At 39.4% G+C, this 13,086-nt stretch overlaps 1 protein-coding gene across 5 annotated transcripts in view; it reads left to right on the plus strand.

The window, feature by feature from the left end:
* The first annotated feature begins 9,916 nt into the window (after positions 1–9,916).
* The window catches only part of sema6e (sema domain, transmembrane domain (TM), and cytoplasmic domain, (semaphorin) 6E), a 119,143-nt gene continuing 115,973 nt past the window's right edge, over positions 9,917–13,086 (plus strand). For all 5 annotated transcript variants that reach the window (XM_035431581.1, XM_035431583.1, XM_035431585.1 and 2 more), the window contains exon 1: positions 9,917–10,194. The gene's annotated coding sequence lies outside the window, so the exon portion shown is untranslated. The remainder of the gene's footprint in view (positions 10,195–13,086) is intronic.

Raw genomic sequence — 13,086 nt, forward strand, 5'->3', positions numbered from 1 at the left:
CCTACCTAAACAGTTTGTGTTTTGCCCCACTGTCCCCTAAAGCAGGGCTGCCAAACCCTGTTCCTGGAGATCTAATGTCGGTTTTCACTCCAACCCTAAGACACCATACCTCATTCAACAGCTAGAGATCTCATTAAGTTGCTAATTAGTAGAATCAGGTGTGCGACACTAGGGTTGAAATGAAAACCTACAGGACAGCAGATCTCCAGAAACAGAGTTGGGCAGCCCAGATATAAAGGATTATTTATTTCAGTAAAAAAAAATAGAATACTTAAACATGTGAGCAATTTAAGTGATCCTGGATAATTGGAGTCCATCCATTAAATTAGCCAAATGAGCTAATTGTCTCCCTCCCCAAACTTTCATTTTCTCTTGATACTCTCCTCATGTGAAGGCCTACTTTCATACAAGGTAACTTACAAGGACGGTAATTATGAACCGACAGCAAACCAATCTGGCTTCTCAGGTCAGGGATATGATGTCAAAACACAACAAAGGACAACACTTCATTGTCATGCAGATATATCGTATATATAGGGTACAGAAAGAATGGGACACAGTGTTATATTATACAAGATGATAAGTACAATGGGATATAGCCTTTGTGATGTATAATAATGGGTAGGCAGCAAGACAAGGATAGCTTGAGGACGTGAGAAGATTGTACAGATAGATCTGAGCTCTCTATTCAGTCTAATGCACTTTGTCCTTAACTTTGAACAATAAATCTGAGAAAATGTTAAAATTTTTTCATTTAGTACATTTCATTTTTTGTCTGTTTCAGGGATTGCTGAACTGACATGAAAGGGAAAAACCTCCTTTGATTTTTTGCTCAAAGTTAAGGATGAAGAACATTCGACTGAAAAGAGGCTTGAGTCTCAGTGCATATTAGTGTGCTTGTTTAATGGGATTATAATTATTTTCAATCTCCAAAGGACTTCCTCTGAACAGTCCTTGTGTGCGAGACATCTTCGCTCTGAAATACATGCAAAACAAGCCAAGGGGTAATCAAAGCAAGAGACGTCTCATTATGAACGTCACAATACCATAGGGACCCCTCCTCTTCTTGCTTTTTTTTCTCCTTGGTGACAGAACAGTCCTGAGACACAATGAGATGTCATTGTGCTTGACACCTCCCGAAGAGATGTCAGCATCACTGACACATCCCACGGGTACTAATTGCTCTCACTTCGCCAAAGAGGAAGGACCCTTTTTCCAACAGCTTAATTATTTTTATTTAGTGCTCGTACCGAGCTGTAAACATGCGGAAAGGGGATAATAAAAACAGCAATGGACACACAGAGACGCAGGGAATGATGGGAGAAAATGTCCTGATGATTCATGGATCATCAGCATTGGGTCCTTTTTAATCAGCCTCCCACCACCTTGATTTAATTAACACCATGTAGCCACAAACTCCCAGCCCTGGCATCAAGCCTTTTAATGATGTTATCTACAGATTTTTTCCATTCTCTACATCTGCATACTTTAATGTTTCTACCCAAGCAAGTATATATTCTAAGAGCTTATGCTGTACAAAAAAAACAGTTTTTTTTAACTGTCAAATACAGAGACACAGAGCTTTGCCTTTCCAGTTGAAATATACTATGTTTTAAAGTAACTGACAGTTTTACATTGATTTTTCTTTTACTCAGATTACAGGATGCTTTTCATTGACCTTACTAGACCCAGGTTTTAGGGTCCTGGTAGCAATGATTTAACTATGTATGAAGGCTTAGCAAATGTATCATGAGCTTAATGATTACATAATTTAAAGAGAACACCAATTTCACATGCAGAAGCATCTGAGCTAGCAGAGTATTTAATAGCCACCTTTTTAAAAGACAGATTTATTCACTGTATGCAGAGGCCATAATGCTGCAGTCTGATCTTTTTAATGAAGGCATTCGTCTTGCAGGTCCGCAGGTCTTAAACATTGCATGTAATATGGCTTGAAGTTTAACTGCCGCAAGAGCGAACTGGAAAAGGGCAGCCAATGTCAGTGGCTGTTTCGCCTGCGAAGCTTGAAGGCAGACATGAGACTCCTCTCACCAGCTGTGACCCACTTTCCCTGAGGACAGGGGCCCACCCCCAGGACACCAGTTCAACTGCCCAGCCTAACACTTGTCATAAAACTCAGAATTATTATTATTCATAGGCCTGACAGATACCATTATAATGTTTGCATCCACTCCTTTTTTTTGCATAAGGCAGTCATTTGGGGGAAAATGGTTAGATGCGCTGAACCAAAAGGGAATACCCCACCTGGGAATCAATCCAGCACCCTTTTGTTCAAAGGTCAATTTCTTTAACCAGTATGTCACACTGCTTCCCCTATAAACTGTTATTCTGCATTAATTTCTAAGATAAAGTAAGGAAATATAAACAGAGGTCAGTATAAATATTAGCAAAAAGGACTTTTTTCCTCCTGTGCATAACATGCCAATTTACTGTAGGTTTGCTTTTGTCTGATCTGGATGCCATTATTCAAAGACTGTGCTAAGCATGCTCAGAGGCATTACTGATCAACATTCTGTGCAGATTCTTCATTTAAGCCGTGTTGTATATATTTTTGCAAATACAACCCTAGAATAGGATATGTGACTGCTCATTGTGCGAAGAAGATGAAGGCAAGATAAACTGTCCAAGGAGATGATAGAAAGCTAGACCGTGAAGAAATCGTGAAGGGACTATTTCCATCTAAGAAATCATGTGTTGCATAGGCTGTATTGAGAGTATGTCTTAGTATGTGCCAGTTATCTAGTTCACAATTGACTGGGGAAAAAATAAGCTAATATTTTGGAAATGTATTCCAAAGTAGAATTGCTTATGTTATTCAACAACTGCAACCTCCGCTATTAATCTGAGTGAAGCCGCTGCCTCTTGTCACACTGCTGTGTATAATTTGAGCTTTCGGATGGAGGAGGACATTTCATGTGCTGCTTGAGCAAGCAATCTGTGATCACCCAGTTGGCCAGTGGGGAGCTGGTGAGCAGTAAAAAAATACTCATCCAGGCAGACTGAATCCCACCCTCTTCGGGCGATGCTAAGATCAATTACCTGGTGGGCCTGACAGCCATAGCCAGTACCGGCGCCTTTAGGATGTGCCATCCAGCAGTCCCATTTATAATACAAAAGAAACATTACAAGTATTGTAAAACACTTTCTTTTAATGTTGTGGATTAAACTAACTAACTGTTGAATACTATCTATGTACATCAAGAGTAAATTGTGCCCTATACTCTAGTTCACGTTAGAGCCATGTCCTTTTCCAGAATTCAAAATCCTTTCGGCTGTATTGCATTTTGAGTAAGATTACCGCTGAACTTGTTCTTTTTTTATCAGAAGTCACGTTCTGTATAACAGAGATATTTGTATTTAAGCTATTCTATGTTGTTTGTTTGATGAGGCTTGGACTGTAAAGTAACCATCCCTTATCCATCCTGGGCTGCATCTCCAGGCTTTAATAGGCTACTCCTTCCTCGTTCCTTTGAATAAGCTGAGCCAGTGCATCATCAGAGCAGAGTGGGAAACAGGTTCTTTACTCCCTAGGCATAAAATAAGCTTATTCTTAGACACAGCTGGGTGTCTGGGTTTGCTTAAGTCTCTGTGGTAAACCCTTCTGTTTTGATTGCCTGTCAAAATTTTATTTTATATTATATTAAACAGTGCCTTGTGCTCTGCTGCTGTGGTCAATTCACAAGTGCCCAATGAATCCATCAGAACTCATTAACATTTTAATCTATTGTCCATTTAAAACAGCTGGACAATTACAGCAGCAGTATTGGCTAGGGACATTGCTGAAATACATTGCCACACCAAAGATTCAATCTTCCAACCTTCTGACAAGGAGCCTGGTCCACTTTCATCCATGTCACACTCTCATCATCTAATTCAATATATTTAGATATTATATTGCATTCTTTACAGTACATTCAGGCATTTAGCATGCACTCTTCTCCGGAGCAACTTACACTGCTTATATTTTTACATCCATCCATTTGATAAAGCTTGATATTTACAGAAGCAATTCAGGGTAGCTACCTTGCTCAAGGGTACAACGACAGATATTTATATACAGTTTAAGCACCAAGGAGGTAAAATGTAAAAACAGAGAAGACTTGAACTGACATTCAGCAAATGCGTATGCTGCCCCACAGACTACAGATTGCCACTTGGATGTGTTGAAGTAGACCATCCTACATATCTGTATACTTACACTCCATATATGCATTTATCATTTATTACCAGTTAATTGCTCTAGCAACAGTATATCAGGCCAGTTTTAATGGACAGATTTGTATTGAGCAGCTGGCTGTTTTCTGCCTTATTTTCTTCCTCATCCTTCACCACCCCGCTCCATGCGGCCATCCCAAGCTGGCACCCATTTCTCATCTCCAAAGTGCTTGAGGTAATTGATCAGAAGGATACCCGAGGTGACAGGTTGCTTTTAGTTTTATAATCCCTTCTTTGTTACCACTTAGATGGGCCACTGGCACATCAGCTGAGCACTTTCACACACTTGTTGTCCTTGTCCTTGTTGCTAATTCATGACATGTCCTGTGACCATTGCCCCACTCTCTGCCTTTCATCATAAGGCCCCCTTTACCGTAGCCAACGTGCAAAATTATAAGTGTTATGTCATCAGCTCATCATATTATGTCACACATTTCAGTGTTCTTCTGAGAATTCAGCTAAATTGCAAAGTAAAGATCAATCTGAGGTTCAAGATCCTTGTAATTACAAATCAAGGCACAAGTGAAATCACAACTAACCACAAATGAAAAACTTTTTCAAAACTGTGAAATACTATTTTATATGGAAATGATACTCAATTTACAGGTCTATGACTGGTAGGTATTCAATGAAATTGCTCCTGTCCTTGGAACAGTGTTTCTTTCTATGAGTTTTTTTCAAACTGTCACTAATCCATAAATGCAGTGGTAGGGGCTTTTGCTGTATTTTTCTGCTGAATACCACAATTCTGTGGGATATAAAGGACACAGATCATACATTATCTGCTTCCACTTTTTGTTACCTTCACCCTGTAAATCCCTTCAGCTTAATTGCTGGTCAGTTAATCTTGTTGGCCATAGTAAAAAAATAAAAAATAAAAAATAGAAATAAAAAACACAGTGGATGACACAGGAATACCCTTTCAGTGAAGCACTGAGGTTTCCATCTTCATTTGTCAGCAGCCAGCAGAAAGTGATAGCACTTTTCCTGGTGATTTGGCAAAAGCAGGGGGTGGGTAAATCTCTTTGCTGAAGGATTTTTCCCCCGCTGTTTGAAGGCCAGTGCTTGTGCTGCTTACAGGCCGAGCAAGTCCGAGATGAGTGAAGCACATGACGTACAGAAGATGATGACACAAGCACAAACAGGCAGATCATACATACGAGGATGGTTCGGTGTTGTTTTAAGTTCAAACAGCTCGTGGCAATGTCTTGTGACGCTAGATATCTTCTAAAACACAATACCTCTACTGTTGATAATGAGGGCAGAAATAAAATAGTAAAAAATAAGATGAAAATTCCCTCACCCCCTAGTTCGCAAGGTTCACACAGATCCTGCTGTGTGTACAGAAATGTTTTGCTTGCCTTAAAATTTCCCTTGAATACTGTTTCCACAGTAAGCCCTAGTCTTGCCATGTATGCTAATTGGTGATCCAAATGTGAATTCAGTTAATTGGGCTTGATTGAAATGTTACTAAACTGCTGACTTGTTACCATCAGCCATCATCTGCTATTTGTTCCCTTGATGAGATCTGTATCTTTATAGTTGTGGTTCTGCTACAAAATAGGTCAAATTACTCAAAATACCTCACTTGCATGCCACCAGTTGTAATTGGTGGAATTCTAGGACTCAAGTTATGTGATGTTTCAAAACTGTAAGAAGCAGCTATTTCCTTGTTATTCATGCTTTAGCTGAGGACATGGAATTGGTTTTAATGTTTTATCAGTGGATATACTGTATTCATCCATGCAAAATTATATATATATATATATATTTATATATTTTTTTTAACATAACTAACCTATGGATATAATTTGCTATATTTCAACAAATATGTAAACATCTATAAAGCTTGTTAAATATTTACTGGTAAGGGATCCACTCATCTGCCTCATTTTCACTCTAAAGTATAATACAAGAAGAAAGTAAAATTGGTGGGATCCTCTACTTGTGAGTAGGTTTTCCTCTCTAAAGAGGGCCTTATCATGAGTGGTAATAGTTCTCTCCTGAGCAAAGCAACATTACCCATTACGCTGGTTCCCCTTTTAGCTCTGAGCAATTGTTTTGTTTTTTTCTGTAAATGACTCATGGGAACATAATGTCTTTAGATTTTTCCTTGTAATTAGGTCTCAGGTGATAAAAACAGGATTTTCAGCTTCCGCCAGCTATTCTCCATGTCTTGAGAAAAGATAGTTTTGAATGAATGAATAGTCTGAATAGTTAAACCACTGTGTTTATTTCATGGACTATGTCTAGTATTTCTCACCTTTCTAACACCATCACCACTTCTTTTGCATTCTATATTTATTTGGTTTGCATACCCATATGCAGTGGGGTGACACGGCGGTCCAGTGAGTAGCACTGTCGCCTCACGGAAATAAGGTACCAAGTTCAAATCCAGTCCGAGGGCCTTTCTGTGTGGTGTTTGCATGTTCTCTGTCTTGGTGGGTTTCCTCTAGATACTCTTTTTCCTCCCACAGTTCAGAGGCATGCAGGTCAGTTAATGGGAGAGTCAAAATTGTCCTTGGGGTATGAATGCATGAGTGATAGGTGTGGCGGCTCCTGTGTATTCCTGGCTTTCACCCAATATCTGCTGGGAAATTGCTCTAACCCCCCTGCAGCCCTGGGTTTGAGTAAGTGGTTTAGAAAATGGATGGATGAATGGACCCATATGCAGTGGACATTAATCTATATGAATATTATTTTAATGACATGTAAATATGTTACTCTCTCTGCTTGGTTTTGTCAACACACAATGAAGCTGGTTTACACATAATCCACTGAATAAAGCTTCTGAAAAAAATACTACATGGCTTTAAATGTTGCACTTGTGATTCTAGCCATATCCATCTACTCATCTTTTATCCTATCTTGTGAGATTCCATGGAAGTGTGAACGAAACTGGATGGTTTCCCAGACCAGTCTGACAGTTATCCACGTTGAAGCCACCCACATAATTACTGACATGTGCAAACAAGACATGGGAGTTTCAGAGTGAATCAATGTGCCCAACAGACCAGGAATAAGTAAAGACCAACTGCTCCTCTAGATCGCCAGCCATGTGCAAATGTTACTATGTAGAGAGTCCAGTATTTACGTGAACATTTCATCATTAGTATAAACTCAAAATACTGTAATGTGGTAGTGTTGACACTGATTCTAATTTTCAAATTGAACCCAGAACACATCCATCCATTATTTACACTCGCTCATCCTGTTCAGGGTCGCGGAAGGTGCTGGAGCCTATCCCAGCGTGCATTGGGCGAGAGGCAGGAATACACCCTGGACAGGCCACCAATCTATCGCAGGCCACACACACCTTCATTCACTCACTATGAGCAATTTAGTCTCCAATTAGCCTACCTGCATGATTTTTTGACACAGAGAGAACATGCAAACTCCACACAGAAAGGCCCAGGCCGGATTCGAACCTAGGACCTTCTTGCTGTGAGGCGACAGCACACAGAGTGTTAGTATCAATCTTAATAATATCCAAAATTATTATTTTTTTAATTCTAGCTCCGAAATGATATCATCATTGGATTTCAAAGTCATCAAAATGTCTTTGGAAAAGGGAATTTAACAAGCATCAATAAACCCAGCAGAGTGCAAGCCTGCAGCTACGGAAAATTACAAAAAATTCCTGGAAAGTTGGTCTTCCAAGTTTTGCTCCACAGTCCCCTCTCAGCCACTCTGATGTTTGCATTCAGTTGGACTGGGAAGATCAGGCATTGCAGAGGAATCTCTGCAGAGGGTTCTGCTGCCAAGTCAGGAGCCTTCAGCTGGCAGAGCTGACACTGGAAACAGGCAAGAAAACACTTCCTCTTGGCTTTTGTGCCTCTCTCAGGGGTTGTACCACAATGACTGGGCTCACAAGACAAAGGGAGTAAAATAAATTGATCAATGAAATGCATCAATCTGGTACAAAAAAAACAGAAGCAGCTTCATCTACTCTGCGTAAGATGGAATGCCGTGATTAAATAAATGACTGAACCTGGAAAACATGAAATTAAGGCGTTTAGTTAATTTATATTGTCATTTTTGTTAAATGGATATTTGCTCATTCAAGACTTTGTTTGCTTTTATTTTGTAGCACATCTAAATATACACTGTTCCTTATTACCATTACTTACATCATATATTATTAATTTGTATTACTGGATATGTACTGAAAAACAAGAAAAAAATTCAGATTTTCAGGATTAACTTTGTTCAGTTTGTATAACTGAGAGTTCTTTCAAACTGAAAATTGCAGAATGTTAATTAAGAAGCTAAAAAACTAAAGCAGTAAACAACAGTAAGATACACTAAATAGGTAAAAAGGCACCCCGATGATAACAATAATCATATAAAGGTTAATAGCCTATTATACACGGAACACATACATTTAGGCAAAGGTTTGACAGAAGGACAATTTCCTCAGACACAAACATTGATGACATTCAAATAAAACACATAGGTCAGCAGGACTCATATTTAGCCGTGTGTTCTCAGTGCATTACTGTTATTATTCCAATGCCTGCCATTATTCAGCAGAATACAATATACAGTTTGAGCTACAATTTCCAACATCAGCATATCTCCTTTCTAGATTACTTTAGCATGCGAGTTCTCCAACATCAAGACAGATGTTTTTTTTTTTACATGTGGATACATGCACAACAATGCCATACCTATAAATTGCACAATGCCATACCTATAAATTGCAAGAATTCATAAAACAGTATTTCTGTCACATTCATATACATACACATGCATTCAGTTACATGTGCACTCATACAGTATATACAAACTTTTAAAAATAATTTTCTCACATACAAACATAACTTCCCCCCTTGTCCATCAGTTTACATTGACACAACAATGGCAATCCCAATGTCATCTTGTAACAGACAGTTACCGTAATTTTAAAGCCACTTTGCATATGATAGAGGTTATTCACCTTTCCAGTGCCTTAGTATTGCTCTTTTTAGCAGGATTTAGTCTTGCTTGCAGTTTCTGATAGCTGTAATCCAACAGTATTAAAGTTGTATGTTGCCTCTAGTTGTCCATCTAATATCAGGTAAATATTCTATTCCAAAATTCATTTAGTTTAGGACATTGTGCCATTATATGTACTAATCCTACATTATTCTCTTTACACTTCCTCAGCCTTAAAAAGCTTAAGGAAATCCATAAGTTGAATTGACACATCTGTATTTTGGGCTCTGTACAAGTCTCAAAGGAAAGCTCCAAATCTTTGACCATTGCTCCTCATTTATTTTGATATTCAGATCCTTACTCCATTTTCCCTGAGAGGACCTTGTAGATTTTCAGAAAGATGCTTTATTTTTTTATTATATTACTGTAATATCATTAAATGCTACATTAGAAATGCGACTACATATTTGATTCCTTTTAATATTTGAAAATGGAAACATTTCCCCAAAAACCTTTAAATATTTATATAATAAGTGAAAAAGTTGACACATTGTACTTATGGGAGTCGCACTGATGTGTATTCATTTCATTTTGGACGTTATCGAAAACTCTCCGGGCTTGAGGTTTAACTGACAAAAGAAATGAAGTGATTATTTTAAAAGGCGGGGTACCAGTAATAGACCCGCTTAAAAAACACAACTGCTGTCTCGAACAAGGTTGGGCACTGTCCCTTGCTTCCTAATTGGTCAGATTGTTTGCCGATGTAAACGAGGAGGGAGTATCCTAATCGAGACTGCTGTTCGCGGTTGAGGATTGTTTTCGCTGTAGTCCGTTGTTAACTGCAGGCGCGTGAGGACCAATGTTATAACAAGGGGCGCCTGCTCGCAGTCTTGTGCTTTCTGAGGATTACAAACCTCCGAGGGACAAAACTAGAATCTTCACGAGGCTACACTGCCGCGTTTGTGAGCTTAATGAATGACGGGATTGTTCTCCAGCGAGAATCACCACACAACTGCAAACAAGAAAAAGCAAAGAGAGAAGGTAATAGCTCACCTTTGTTGCGTGTCCCTTACAGCCGCCTTGCAGCTCAAAGCGCGATAAAAGGAATCGGGATATTGCTTTGCTCGCAGCCTGCCTATATTCAAACTTCTCACATTATGTCAAAGCACACGCTGGTTGTGCACATGGAGAAATGCTGGACTTCAGTTTTAATGCACTTTAAGGTTCTTTGCATGGATACAGCAGAAGTGATTTTGAGGCATTGCACTAGAAGGGTCTGCTTTGCCAGTTGCTTTGCAGCTTACGTTTACTGAATAGTTCGCAAGTTTATCTTTCCTCTTCCGGCGAAACAGTGGACTAGACGCTATAAACGCTTTCACGACAACACCCTTTCAACGTTTTCAAACCGTTTACTTTCACGCAATTTCTCTAAATAACCAAAGCTGCACTCGTTTATAAACATTGTCCGTGGGGAGAGGACTTGTTAGTCTCTTGTATCAGTACGTGGTCTGCCATTCCTTGACTCCCGGAATTGGCATGGGGCTAAAATGTAACGTTGGAGTGGCTGTGCATCGTTGAATTTGCAGCTCTTAAAATGCATAGATAAATGTTGATACATTCGGCTATGATTTCAAAGTAAAAGTAAAATCAAGGCCACGATGGAAACAAGCATCAAACTCGTCGCGATAGTTCTTTGGGGGGGAAAGTCTCGAGTCCATTTAAAGTATACGGTTGGTTCAAACTACGTAATAATAATTATAATCATTATAAAACCTGTTATAGTTTCTGATGTTGTTTCTTTAGCTGAAAGTAAACCATTCTTATTTTGTTTTCTATTGGTTTGTTTGCATTATTTCTAAACACCGATTTCTTCAAACTGCACTAGTTTTCTAGCCTGTAGGCTACCTACAAAAAACAGCGCGCCTAACGCTTCCCTCCAAATACAGACTGTCACGCACTCGAAGTGATCAAAATAGACGTGGGATATGTTTCACACATCCTTAAAAAATATACGACTACGTGATTGTTATGTTGAGGATTAATGTGCTCGTGTGTCCATATCGTAGTCTTGAAGCCGTGTCAAAGGAGTTGAAAAACAAATCGCAGCAGTTGACTGAAGAAACGCGCAAGCATTCAAAGTGACAGTAAGCTAACTGCTAGCGTCTGCTGTGCTGCAACAGCACATGATATGAGTTTCAAATAAAATGTAATTCGCCTTGTGATTTTCAGAAAAGACTGTTACTCAACCCTTCGTATGTGTGGTCAGGACTTAAATGCACATATTTCTCAACGAATGTGGGGGAGTGTGTGCTCTAAGCATTTATGATAAGTATGATTTCAGGTAAGAGCTTCGTGGGGACTTCCATAGCATTTGCTCAGTTACAATCCATGGCCACATTATCCATGTATGCGCTCTCTTTAACCACTGACAAGAGATATCTTAAGAACAAGCCGACGTTTTGCGACGCAACAAAGAGAAATAGCTACGAAATTGTCTAATGCTATATTGTCTGGTTGCGTGCGACTCTATGCAAGCGTAGATAGCCAAGGCCACCTGTAATGGAACATTTTTTAGAAAGTTAATTGAGTTGAATTAGGCGATGACTGTCGATGTAAGGTTGACAGATTGTCAAGCGTTGCCAGTCTTTGTGCCCAATGAAGTAGGCTAGTCCTCACTTATTTATAGTTGTACATTTCCCTGATACAAATGTTATCAGCTTTGAAAATCCTGTGATGGTTCGTGTATATCTGCAAAATGAACAAGGATTTTGTAACTGGAGTTCTAGATTTACATGCCTTTGGCCAGCTGGTTTGTCACTGCTCAATTTCTGCTGAAATCGGCTGTCGCAGAATTCTTTTGTCTTACTCCATGCAAGTTCGGAATCAAAGGGTTGGGTTATTGTTCATGATGCTTTGTACTAGACCCAAATTTCCCGGTTGGCAATGCTTAACGGTTTCAGGCTTTAGTCTGTTATTTTTCATTCTCTTACAGCCTTGTTTTCATTTTGGAAAATAAACTGGGATATGCAGTAGCCTACGTCTAACAAATGCTTTTCACCAGTAAAATATTTACGCCTTTTGTCCGTGCATGAATGTATGTGCATATGTTTTATTTACATTTAGTGTTTAAAAATAACGAAAATACGATTTTTAAAACTATTTAAATATTTAATCAGTTATTGTAGGATTCTCTTTATCCTACGACTGACTGACCGAGAGTTTTCCAGCGTTTAGCCCTCCGTTGAACACCTATGATTTGTACTGACAGTCGAATCTACGGATAGCCCGTCTCAGGCATAACCTTTTTGGCATGTACAGCGTTCAAGCAACATGCTACTTTGGAATCTGTGACTGTAATAGTCTAATGAACGGACGTAAAGTTAGCCATCGCAACATGTTCCCGTTGATGATGCCTTTGTCCATATTAAACGCTAACTGTCGCTGCGCAAAACAACCGGGTCCATGCAAATGTTGTCGTGAACAAATTGCGATACTGTTCATGCTACATTAAATTATGTAGCCTGATGTACTTGGTACTGACAGTAACCTATTACTCCCTGAATGCTGTAGCCTACTTAGTCCGAAAAAATCCAAACTGGCCATGGTTTATTTGGACCACAATTATTTGTGCTTTGCGGTCTGTTTACCAGTACCGAACCGGCGCACCAGAAATGGAGGGTATCTTAAACACAAACGTAAAAGTGCGGTGCAGGTGACAATTCACTGAAAAGACGACAGTTTCGGGCTGCTATACCCGAGTTGTGCAACGGCCCGAGTCGACTGTTCGAAGACACACGTCAAATTACCCCCCCCCCCCCCCCCAAATTGCCACTCGAACAGAATAGCCATAACGCTGATTGAAAGTTGTGCATGCCGTATTCCACTTGCAAGAATAGAAAAGAATATTCAAATGCATGTTGTGGAATTATTTAT

This window comes from Anguilla anguilla, chromosome 1 (genome assembly GCF_013347855.1).
Source record: "Anguilla anguilla isolate fAngAng1 chromosome 1, fAngAng1.pri, whole genome shotgun sequence".
Classification (NCBI taxonomy): Eukaryota; Metazoa; Chordata; class Actinopteri; order Anguilliformes; family Anguillidae; genus Anguilla; species Anguilla anguilla.